The following is a 12317-nucleotide window of genomic DNA, read 5'->3' on the forward strand; positions in this document are numbered from 1 at the left end:
TAACTAACTTCCACATACAGTGATTAATTTATATGTAGTTTAGGCCTCTTTTCATCTATAGGTTTCCCTTCAATCTATTTTTTTCTCTGCAATTTTTTGTTCAGTTGAGAAAACAAGTGATTTGTCTTGTCCAGTCTCCCAAAGCTCATGGCTGATTTTTATCCCCATGGTGTAGTTTAATATGTTCCTCTGTATTTCCGGTGAATTTTTAAGACTACTTCATGGGCACTCTTTTGTTCTTCCATAATGCTTGTTTCTCTCTCTTTTTTGTGGTATTAGAAGATGCAATGCATCCTTAATAGCAATAAAAAATTATTCATCCTTCCTCCTTGCTAGTTAACTACTATTTTTTCTGAGGTGGCATTTGCCCAGTTCCAGGGTCTAAATCATGAGTTGTTTAAGTCAATCACAGTAATCTGTTTTCCTTTGTGATTTCCGTTGTGGTAGAGGAGAGTATGTGATTATGTCCTGGCCAATGAAATATCAAGTTTATTGGAAAAGATTATTCTCCCTGAAAAGACAGAACTTTTTTGCTTCTGTCTTTTAATATTTCTAAAATTTTTAATGATTTCTATTTGCTTTGTGTACTTTTATCTTCCCTCATATCTTTATGTATTCTTAGCATATTTATTTTAAAGTCTAGTCTGTCTGTTCTAATAATTCTTTGTCAGATGGTGTATGTTGTTTGGTTTGATACCTCTTTTCTGTTGATTTTTCTTCTCATGTGTCTTGAGAGCTTGTGCTCCTCTTTCAGGTAATGTGTATTTGGGTCAGATTGAAAACCAGGCCCTAGTTAGTATGTGTCCACTAGTGAGTGTTCTTTATTTTTTTGAGTGTTCTTTAGTATATGAACTAAAGTAGAGAAAAATGAAAGAACCTGAGAACTGAGAGACTAGTGACCCCAAAGCAATTGCTGAGCCCTGTTTCTAGTCCACATTATGAGCAACTTGATTACCCTTAAGTTCTCCACAATAATTTATTTAGTTTTTTAATATTATAAAAAATAAAAGTTTTTTTTAAACATACATACACTACCAATTCTTCCGAACCATAAATGCAGGTTTGCAAGGTTTTGTAGTTGAATGTATATAAGTAACAAGGAAGTTATAATATGAATACTGCAGAGGAGAGGGGTGAGATTTCTTAATGAATAAAACAAAACACAAACGTTACATCAAAACACAAAACAAACAACTCTGTCCTTGTTCCCAATTATCTTCTTCTATTGCTATTAGAAAAAAATAAAGTCTGATCATTTTTCTTTCCTCTGTGATGTGTATGAATGTGCTTGCATGGAAAGAAGAACAAAGAAAGGAGGATGATGTTCACTGCAAATGAATCCACTTTGTGAACACGTTTCTCATTCCATAATGGCGTCTCCTTTCCCTACTACCAGATTTCTCCTGTGTTTTATACACACAAAGGAATACGACATATATGGAGCACATCTAACAGACTTAAGCTACAAGTGGATTACTGCTTATTTTTATTCCAAGAGGCATTGAGTAAACAAGACAGTGATAAGAATGTTCCCTAAAGACAAAGCGAGGATTTCCCTGTGCTTTCTTAATAAAAAGGCTGAAGGATATCTTGTGTATGGCTATAGGCATTTTCAAACTCTAAGACAATGAAAAATGTTCATGATAAACTTTTAAACTTAAAAAAAGAAAAACGCCATACATATCGCTTTAGAAAATAGGGAACAAAAAATAGAAGACAAAAATTCTATCGTAGTTTTGCTTTTAATATTTTGATGTATCTCTTCATTTTTTTTCCCCGTGTGTCTGTCTCTCTCTATATATATACATACACATAATTTTTTTTAAGGCAGTAAGTTTATATAGTGAGAACAATTAACAGGCTGGATTTAAAAAATGCTCAAAAGGAGAGAAGTGGGGCCATCCTGGCGTTTGGGGGAAACCCAGTCATAACATTAAATGACCTCTTGGTACAGCCCTGTTGTGTCATGTGGCGGAAGGATTCCTTTGATGAGAATGAACGGCTGCCCTGGTGCAACAATAGTTTTCATATCACTTATTAAATATGTACGTGTCTGGAATTCGGTAGGTCTTCCAGAGCTGCTTGTGGTAGTTTATTTCAGTGGTGTGGGCTGCAGTGGCTGCTAAAACCCGCGTGTCAAAAGTAAAGGGTGGGGAGACGCCATTTGCAAAGCCGGAAATGATTACAATCTGAGTTGAGCCCATTCCCAGTCAGCAAGGGCTTGCCAAGAGCACAGTTCCTGCTTTTGGTGTCTACTCTGAAGAGCTGAGAGTGAAGGTTTGTCTTCCATTCCATTGGCAGTAGGAGCTCTCCAGCTGCTGGTGTGCAAAGGGGGCTTAGATCACTGGCGTGGCGGGCAACGTGGAGGCGCGCTAACTTGAGAGGTCAGCGACGAACACAGCTCAATGGCCTAGTCTCGCCAGGCTGGAAGGCGGGCCCTATCGGCCTCCGTCCTCTTCCGCTCGCTTCAGGTGCAGCCCGACGGATCCCTCCGCCGCAGCAAGCGCTCCCGGTAGCGCTGTGATCGGCTTTTCGGCAATACCCGGATGGAAGCGTAATGGCCGCCATCAGGGACTCGCAGGCAATGGGGACCACGACAGGTATTCCCTGTGAGCGGAACCTCCCAGACCTGTTAGCATGCTGGGACTTCTAGAGGGCCAGCCAGAGGACAAAGTGCGAGTTTGCGGGGTGTCAGTGTCCCCTGAAGCGGCTCAGGGATACGCCTCTTGCGATAGGAAGCTCCTGCTAAATAGTCCCGGCTAGTCAGCGCTTCCGCCTAACTTGCCGCAAAGTTTTTCTAGAGAAGTCGGCTCTTTTACTCGGCGCTTTGCGGGCTGCTAGAGCTAACCTTCCGCTCCGAGCCTCGGCTTGCGTTACGTCCGGCTTTTTGAACTCTACTCCCACGGCACTGGAACCCGAGCGGGTGTGCGGCAACCGTGTGCCTCCGCGCGCCCGAGGGGAGCCGAACCCCGGAGGAAGGGGCGGATCCGGCGCGGTGTTTGGGACGGAGCGGGGCGCGGGGCGCTCGAAGCATCCTCTCTGCGCGTTCCAGGGCTGGTGGAGGCAGCATGGGCACCCCTCAGACCGCACCCCTCGAGCTGTAGGTTCGCAGGCGCACGGCAGCCCGACTCGACGGCGTCCCCATTGTGGGTCCAGTCTATGATCCTTGGAGGTTTTTTTCTTGCAGATAATGCTCAGCTCTCTGGCGCGCTCCCTTCTACAGAGTTGGCCAAAGGCGCTCTTCCTTGCAGACCCCAACCACACCCAAAGGCATATGGATTTCTTTGTAGCTGGCTTTCTCACTAGTAGGGTCCATTTTGAGTCTGCTCTTAACATGGTGTCCTCATTGTCAAGCAGAACAGTCTCTTCCTAGATGGCTATGGTAATTGCAGATACATAGGGTGAATGTATGTAAGGTAAATGTTTATAACTCTTAAGTAGACTAACGAGGCAGGTATGGTAGTTTCAAGGTTCAGAATACAAAAGTTAAGGTTCAGTTTCTTTATTACGTTAAACTTGGGGGAGTTTAGGATTTGTGAGCTATTTTAGCAAAAACCAGTTGCGGGTATTTGGATATCGAAAGTCTTAAAAAGCCCTAGGAAAAGAAGATAAGTCAGTGTTTAAGGAAAATAGGAATGTTGAACTTGTACGGTTGTCACAAGGATAAGACATGGAGACACCAAACTACATAAGGGTAGGAATTTCATTAACTTGAGCATTTGTGTTAGGCCTAGTTTACTGATATTCTTAAATTGTTTTTTATGAAGAAAGGAATCCAATTTGAGTGTTTTCTAAAGTTAGTATCCTCAGGGTGAACAGATAGAAGCCATTTAAATTGATTCAGTGAAATAACCTGATAGTTTTCAGAATTTTAACTGCAAATCATTAGAAAAGGATTCTTTCTGCAAAACTATATTTTTCTGAAATTGTAAAGACACTGTATTGTATTAACATGTTCAGGGTTTTAGCATTTCATGGGTATAGTGAGGCATAGTAGACCTTAGAGATTTTTGTTAAAAATCTCATAAGATGAGGCCCAGATCAAGCAAACTGTTAACAAAAGGGGAGTTGAGGGATGGATAAAATTTAGGTATTTGCCTGTTTTGCACGTCCAAATTTTTCCTTGTTCCTGTGAAAGGAAGTATAAATATCAATTAGAAATGTTTTATAAACTGATTTTATGAAAGGATGAAAGGACAGCAACTACAATGAATGCCTACGGTGCACATTGATAATGCATGAGCTTTTAAATGCTTGAGATTTTTTATCATTACCATACTTTGAATCCTGTCCTCTCTGGTAACGTAGACCCTGATCCCAAAAGTTTTCTTACCTTGAAAATTTCAGAGGGAATATATTTTAGCATAAATCTACAGTTTGACTTGAAAATATATTTTAAACATGTTCTTTTATTGTTTACCTTTCTGTTTGAAATTGTTCTTACTGAGCATTGTGTGGTTTAGATCACTTAATACACTTCTTTTTTTTTTAATGATAAAAACCTTGAATCTTGCCCAGTTTCCTTCCGGTTCTCTACTGTAAGTTTTTTGGCAAAGCACCATAAGCAGGAGAAAAGAGTTATAGAAAAGTTGAAATTTTTATTAATTCTCAGATCCTAAGTATGTAGGCTCTGAGTTCCAGATTTATATGGTATATTACCTTCACATAACAATTTTCATGGAATTATGGATATCAGAAGTGAATATTAAGAGGTAGCATTGTAGTGGTAGTATATCTGGGTTGGAATCAGATCCAGATTCTGGTTCAGCTTTGTGACTTCAGGGGAGATTCATACCACCTATCTTGTAATAAATGAAAATACTGAATTAGATTGAGGCTAAGCTTTGAGTTTTGTGACTTGTAAATTTATGACGGAATCACTAGGTATCATTAGTGGGATATTTGTCTAAGTGAAGAGAGGTTTTTGTCCTTCTAAATTTAGGTACATAAGTTAAGTGTGAAGTGTAATTGAATCAAGAGTATAAAAACATTTTATTGACAGTTTTTGCAGCTGAAGTTTTAAAATCTTGGTCTTCATTTCCAGATACCATCTCTTCTTTTGATCACTGTTCCTGATTGTGGCTTTCTCCAAGCATTAAATTGTGTGCCTTTTGTTCCTTGAAGAAAGAGGTACAGTAAAGATTGAAGTACTACAGTATAGTCTTTAAGCATTAATCTATTTTTAATATTAGATAGAATTAAGTGAAATAGTTACATGCAAGTTATAGTTTTATTTTTGGCCAAAATAAAAAGAAATACTCATGAATTTTCATTTTAATGTAAGCAAAAAAAGTAGGTTTTATAGTTTAATAACATTTCATTAGAAAGCTAAAGATATTTTTAACTATGTCATCCTTCTATGTATAATGATGGCATTAAGGGCTTCTGGGTAAAGAACAATAGAGATATATATGGTAGAAACTATATAAATGGCCAGAAGAATATTTGTATTTTGCTCTAGTAAGTGTAAAGTAATGCACCTAAAGAAAACTGTCCTATATATTTATATGGTGATCACTGGCATCTACATAATGAGTCAAAAAAGAAACTTGGGAATCACTATAGAGTTACGACTAGTGTCCTGGAGACAATCATCTGAATATCCTGGTGTCAACAGAAAGATGGAAAAAAATCTGCCAACAAATCTGTGGTATTATAAGGAAAGCTTTACAAACTCAATGGGAAATACTGTTCCCTTGTAGAGAAACATGGTTTCTCTCTCCTTGAAACACAAGTGTCTCTTGCTGTTTGTGATGGATTGGTCCTGGGATAACGCACTATCACAATTCCCCTCACTAAATGAGTAAGTGTACCTGCAAGTATAACAGTAAATCAGGAATAAGATTCTGTATGTAATTGAAGTAGCTGAAGTAGACTATATTAAGCTAAACTATTATTTTAGTAATCATAACCATGTTCTTCCATGAACTTTACTAGTAGAAGCTCTCTTTTCAGGGCTGGTTTTCACAAAGACACACATTTTTTTTAATCCCCTTCCCTTTAATTGTCCATACTCACCCCCCTCCTCTCTGGGAACACCAGTTATTCTCTGTATCTGAGTCTGTTTCTTTTTTGTTTTAATTGTTTGTTTTGTTTTTAGATTCCCTATGTTAGTGAAATCATAAAATACTTGTCTTTCTGTGTCTGACTGACTTCACTCAGCATGATTCCCTCTCTGTCCATCCATGTTTTTGCAAATGGCAACATTTCATTTTTTATGTCTGAGTAATATTTCATTGTGTGTGTATGTGTACCACATTTTCTTTATCCATCTATTGATGGACACTAAGGTTGCTTCCATATTGGCTGCAGTGAACATAGAATGCATAAATTTTTTTGAGTTAGTATTTTTGTTTCCTTCAGGTAAATACCCAGAAGTACAATTTCTGGATCATATGGTGGTTCTATTTTTAATTGTTTGAGGACCTTCCATACTGTTTTCCATAGTGGGTGCAATATTTTGTGCATGAGGGTTACATTTTCTCCACATCCTTGCTGACAACTTGTCATTTCTTGTCCTGTTGATAATAGCTGTTCTGATAGGCATAGTGATATTTCATTATGGTTTTGATTCACATTTCCCTGATGATGTGATGTTGAGCATCTTTTTCATGTGTGTGTTGGCTGTCTGTATGTTTTTGCAGAAATGTCTACTTAGGTCCTCTGCCCAATTTTTAATTGGATTGTTTTTTTTTGATACTGAGTTGTGTGAGTTTTTCTATATTTAGATATTAACCTTTTTTGGGAGTATCATTTGCAGATATCTTCTCCCATTCAGTAGGTTGCCTTTTTCTTTTGTTGATGGTTTCCTTGCTATGCAAAAGATTTTTAGTTTGATGTCGTTCCTCCACCCACACGTTTTTTTGCTTTGTTGCCCTTTCCTGGGGAGACAGATCCAAAAAATACTGCTAAGACTGATGTCTAAGAGTTTGCTGCCTATGTTTTAGTCTAGGAGTTTTATGGTTTCCATTTTTACATTGCAGTCTTTTAATTCATTTTGAGTTTATTTTTGTATATGGTGTAAGAAAGCGGTCCAGTTTTGTTCTCTTGCATGTACCAATTTTTTAGAAGTTAATATCTAACAACTGCAGTGAGAAGGGAGCAACAAAGCTGACTTGAGATATTTGATTACCATTTTTTTTGTTCATTTACGTGTGTAATTTCTTTCTTCATAACATTTGTTTGATCTCTTACACTTCAGATTCACATGGGTGCTGTGTAGTTCCTGAATAGAGAAAGTAAGTGCTGAATGCTAAGTTTTCCTTATTATATTTGACCCAAGTTACTCAGAAAAAAATATGATGAAGAATGAAAGCTTCAAATTTAATGAAGTAAACAAGAGGCTGTTACATGATAACTGACCCACATTTTGATTACTCCACCTTGAAAAACTGTGAGCAAAATTGACAAATTTTTAAATCATGATTGGTAAGACAGCATAAAATAAGTATTTGAATATTAGAATGAAAGTGCACGACTTGAAGTTTAGGAAAATTTAAGTCAACTTCATATGGTATTCATTTTAAGAAGTAGTAATAACTAAAAACAAATACTTGTTTTATAGGAAGTCAAATATTTTCAAAATGTAAAATCATCACCAGTCTAATTCAAATTGAGTTTTTGGAGGTTATGCCTGGTAGAAAAATACATACATGTCAACTTTTTACTTCATTTGGGGAACCATCCCTTCCCTGTTATGAGTGGTTGGTTGTCTGTCAGTCTTGTTCTGTTATAACCCAATCCTGGTCATCTCTAATGCAACAGTGATTGTTAATCAAGCAGAGACAATCAGAATCCTTTGAAATTGATACATGAATGCTAGGAGAAAGATACTTCCTGTTCCCTAACATTGTTAATGTGATGGATGCTAGTGGTACTCTTCCCCACATGTATGTGAACCCCATCTCTATTAAGGTAAACTGCAGCCTGTAGAGATGGGAGATGGATGGAGATAGGGTGCCAGTTTCAGTCCCATAAACCATGGTATCAACTATGTATGGTTTTTTTAAAATTCTGTCATCTACCCTAGTGTCCTTCCCAGTCCCTTGGGCTACAAAATTCTTTTTTTTTTTTTAATTTTTTGCTTAGGGATTATTGATATACACTCTTATGAAGGTTTCACATGAAAAAACAATGTGGTTACTACATATGCCCATATTATCAAGTCTCCACCAATACCCCAATTCAGTCACTGCCCATCAGTGCAGCAAGATGCCAGAAAGCCAGTATGTGCCTTCTCTGTGCTACACTGTTCTCCCCATGATTCCCCATACCATGCATACTAAACATAATACCCCTCAATTCACTTCTCCCTCCCTCTGCAGGTGCCCTCCCGCGCTCCTCCCCTTTGGTAACCACTAGTTCCTTCTTGGAGTCTCTGAGTCTGCTGCTATTTTGTTCCTTCAGTTTTGCTTCGTTGTTATGCTACACAAATGAGGGAAATCATTTGGTACTTGTCTTTCTCTGCCTGGCTTATTTCACTGAGCATAATGTCCTCCAGCTCTATCCATGATGTTGCAAATGGTAGGATTTGTTTCTTTCTTATGGCTGAATAGTATTCCATTGTGTATATGTACCACATCTTCTTTATCCATTCATCTACTGATGGACACTTAGGTTGCTTCCATTTCTTGGCGATTGTAAAAAGTGCTGCGATAAACATAGGGGTGCATATGCCTTTTTGAATCTGAGAAGAAGTATTCTTTGGGTAAATTCCAAGGAGTGGGATTCCTGGATCAAATGGTATTTCTATTTTTAGTTTTTTGAGGAACCTCCATATTGCTTTCCACAATGATTAAACTAGCTTAGTTTCCCACCAGCAGTGTAGGAGGGTTCCCCTTTCCCCACATTCTCACCAGCATTTGTTGTTTCTAGTCTTTTTGATGCTGGCCATCCTTACTGGTGTGAGGTGAAATCTCATTGTGGTTTTAATTTGCATTTCTCTGATGATTAGTGATGTGGAGCATTTTTTCATGTCTGTTGGCCATCTGAATTTCTTCTTTGGAGAACTGTCTCTTCATATCCTCTGCCCATTTTTTAATCGGGTTATTTGCTTTTTGGGTGTTGAGGTGTGTGAGTTCTTAATATATTTTGGATGTTAACCCCTTGTCGCATATGTCATTTACAAATATATTCTCCCATACTGTAGGATGCCTTTTTGTTCTGTTGATGGTGTCCTTTGCCATACAGAAACTTTTTAGTCTGATGTAGTCCCATGAGTTCATTTTTGCTTTTGTTTCCCTTGCTCCAGGAGATGCGTTCAGGAAGAAGTTGCTCATGCTTATATTCAGGAGATTTTTGCCTGTGTTGTCTTCTAAGAGTTTTATGGTTTCATGACTTACATTCAAGTCTTTAATCCATTTTGAGTTTGCTTTTGTGTATGGAGTTAAAAAATAATCCAATTTAATTCTCTACATGTAGCTGTCCAGTTTTGCCAACACCAGATGTTAAAGAGGCTGTCATTTTCCCATTGTATGTCCATGGCTCCTTTATTGTATATTAATTGACCATATCTGTTTGGGTTAATATTTTGGACTCTCTATTCTGTTCCACTGGTCTGTGGGTCTGTTCTTGTGCCAGTACCAAATTGTCTTGATTACTGTGGCTTTGTAGTAGAGCTTGAACTTGGGAAACGAGATCCCCCCTGCTTTATTCTTCCTTCTCAGGATTGCTTTGGCTATTCCGGGTCTTTTGTGGTTCCATATGAATTTAAGAACTATTTGTTCCAGTCCATTGAAGAATGCTGTTGGTATTTTGATAGGGATTGCATTGAATCTGTAGATTGCTTTAGGCAGGATGGCTATTTTGACAATATTAATTCTTCCTATCCATGAGCACGGGATGTGTTTCCATTTATTGGTATCCTCTTTAATTTCTCTCATGAGTGTCTTGTAGTTTTCAGAGTATAGGTCTTTCACTTCCTTGGTTAGGTTTATTCCTAGGTATTTTATTCTTTTTGATGCAACTGTGAATGGAATTGTTTTCCTGATTTCTCTCTGCTAGTTCATTGTTAGTGTATAGAAATGTCACAGATTTCTGTGTATTAATTTTGTATCCTGCAACTTCGCTGAATTCAGATATTAGATCTAGTAGTTTTGGAGTGGAGTCCTTAGGGTTTTTCATATACAATATCATGTCATCTGCAAACAGGGACAGTTTAACTTCTTCCTTGCCAATCTGGATGCCTTTTATTTCTTTGTGTTTTCTGATTGCGATGGCTAGGACCTCCAGTACTATGTTGAATAGAAGTGGGGAGAGTGGGCATCATTGTCTTGTTCCCGATCTCAGAGGAAATGCTTTCAGCTTCTTGGTGTTAAGTATAATGTTGGCTGTGGGTTTGTCATATATGGACTTTATTGTTTTGAGGTACTTGCCCTCTATACCCATTTTGTTGAGAGTTTTTATCATGAATGGATGTTGAATTTTGTCAAATGCTTTTTCAGCATCTATGGAGATGATCATGTGGTTTTTGTCCTTTTTGTTTATGCGGTGGATGATGTTGATGGATTTTCAAATGTTGTACCATCCTTGCATTCCTGGAATAAATCCTACCTGATCATGATGGATGATCTTTTTGATGTATTTTTGAATTTGGTTTGCTAATATTTTGTGGAGTATTTTTGCATCTATGTTCATCAGGGATATTGGTCTGTAATTTTCTTTTTTTGTGGTGTCTTTGCCTGGTTTTGGTATTAGAGTGATTCTGGCCTTATAGAATAAGTTTGGAAGTATTCTTCTTTTTGGAAAACTTTTCTACTCTTTGGAAAAAAACTCTTCTACTCTTTGGAAAACTTTAAGGAGGATGGGTATTAGGTCTTCACTAAATGTTTGGTAAAATTCAGCGGTGAAGCCATCTGGTCCAGGGGTTTTGTTCTTAGGTAGGTTTTTGATTACCAGTTTCAATTTCATTGCCGGTAATTGGTCCGTTTAGATTTTCTGTTTCTTCCTTGGTCAGCCTTGGAAGGTTGTATTTTTCTAGAAAGTTTTCAATTTCTTCTAGGTTATCCAGTTTGTTAGCATGTAATTTTTCATAGTATTCTCTGATAATTTCGTATTTCTGTGGTGTCCGCAGTGATTTTTCCTTTCTCTTTTCTGATTCTGTTTATGTGTGTAGACTCTTTTTTTCTTGATAAGTCTGACTAAATGTTTATCTATTTTGTTTATTTTCTCGAAGAACCAGCTCTTGCTTTCATTGATTCTTTCTATTGTTTTATTCTTCCTGTATTTATTTATTTCTGCTCTAATCTTTATTATGTCCTTCCCGCTACTGACATTGGGCCTCATTTGTTCTTCTTTTTTCTAGTTTCATTAGTTATGAGTTTAGACTGCTTATATGGGATTGTTCTTCTTTCCTGAATTAGGCCTGTATTGCAATATACTGTCTTCTTAGCATGGCCTTGGCTGCGTCCCACAGATTTTGTGGTGTTGAAATACTGTTGTCATTTGTCTCCATATATTGCTTGATCTCTGTTTTTATTTGGTCATTGATCCATTGGTTATTTAGGAGCATGTTGTTAAGCCTCCATGTGTTTGTGGGATTTTTCATTTCCTTGTGTAATTTATTTCTAATTTCATGCCTTTGTGGTCTGAGAAACTGGTTGGTACAATTTCAATCTTTTTGAATTTACTGAGGCTCTTTTTGTGGCCTAGTATATGATCTGTTCTTGAAAATGTTCCATATGCACTTGAGAAGAATGTGTATTCTGCTACTTTTGGGTGTAGAGTTCTGTAGATGTCTGTTGGTTCCATCTGTTCTAATGTATTGTTCAGAGCCTCTGTGTCTTAGTTTCTGTCTGGTTGATCTGTCTTTCAGAGTGAGTGGAGTGTTGAAGTCTCCCAGAATGAATGCATTGCATTCTATTTTCCCTTTTAAATCAGTTAGGATTTGTTTCACATATGTAGGTGCTCCTGTGTTGGGCGCATAGATATTTATAATCGTTGTATCTTCTTGTTGGATTGACCCCTTGATCATTATGTAATGTCTTTCTTCGTCTTTTGTGACTTTCTTTGTTTTGAAGTCTATTTTGTTTGATACAAGTGTTGCAACTCCTGCTTTTTCCTCTCTATTAGTTCCATGAAATATCTTTTTCCATCACTTCACTTTTAGTCTGTGTATGTCTTTGGGTTTTAAGTAAGTCTCTTATAGGCAGCATAGAGTTGGGTCTTGTTTTTTAATCCATTCAGTGACTCTGTGTCTTTTGATTGGTACATTCAGTCCATTTACATTTAGGGTGATTATTGATAGGTGTGTACTTATTGCCATTGCAGGCTTTAGATTAGTGGTTACCAAAGGTTCAAGGTTCACTTCCTTACTGTCT

The 12317-nt window shown here is 37.6% G+C and overlaps 1 protein-coding gene and 1 long non-coding RNA gene across 18 annotated transcripts in view; one reads left to right on the forward strand and one right to left on the reverse strand.

The window, feature by feature from the left end:
• Positions 1–2244: 2244 nt before the first annotated feature.
• The window catches only part of ZNF518A (zinc finger protein 518A), a 125292-nt gene continuing 115219 nt past the window's right edge, over positions 2245–12317 (forward strand). For 2 of the 17 annotated variants that reach the window (XM_036886531.2, XM_036886528.2), the window contains exons 1-2: positions 2280–2609; positions 5045–5130. The gene's annotated coding sequence lies outside the window, so the exon portion shown is untranslated. Of the gene's footprint in view, positions 2674–2707; positions 3147–5044; positions 5131–7201; positions 7239–12317 lie in introns of those variants that run through there. The other 15 variants (XM_036886529.2, XM_036886524.2, XM_057506169.1 and 12 more) reach the window with 12 other exon arrangements.
• Positions 8874–10881, reverse strand: LOC130684619 (uncharacterized). The gene is made up of 2 exons (XR_008998975.1): positions 10772–10881; positions 8874–10735 (listed from the first exon to the last, which is right to left on the reverse strand). It is a non-coding gene; the product is annotated as an uncharacterized LOC130684619 (long non-coding RNA).

This window comes from Manis pentadactyla, chromosome 8 (genome assembly GCF_030020395.1).
Source record: "Manis pentadactyla isolate mManPen7 chromosome 8, mManPen7.hap1, whole genome shotgun sequence".
Lineage (NCBI taxonomy): Eukaryota > Metazoa > Chordata > Mammalia > Pholidota > Manidae > Manis > Manis pentadactyla.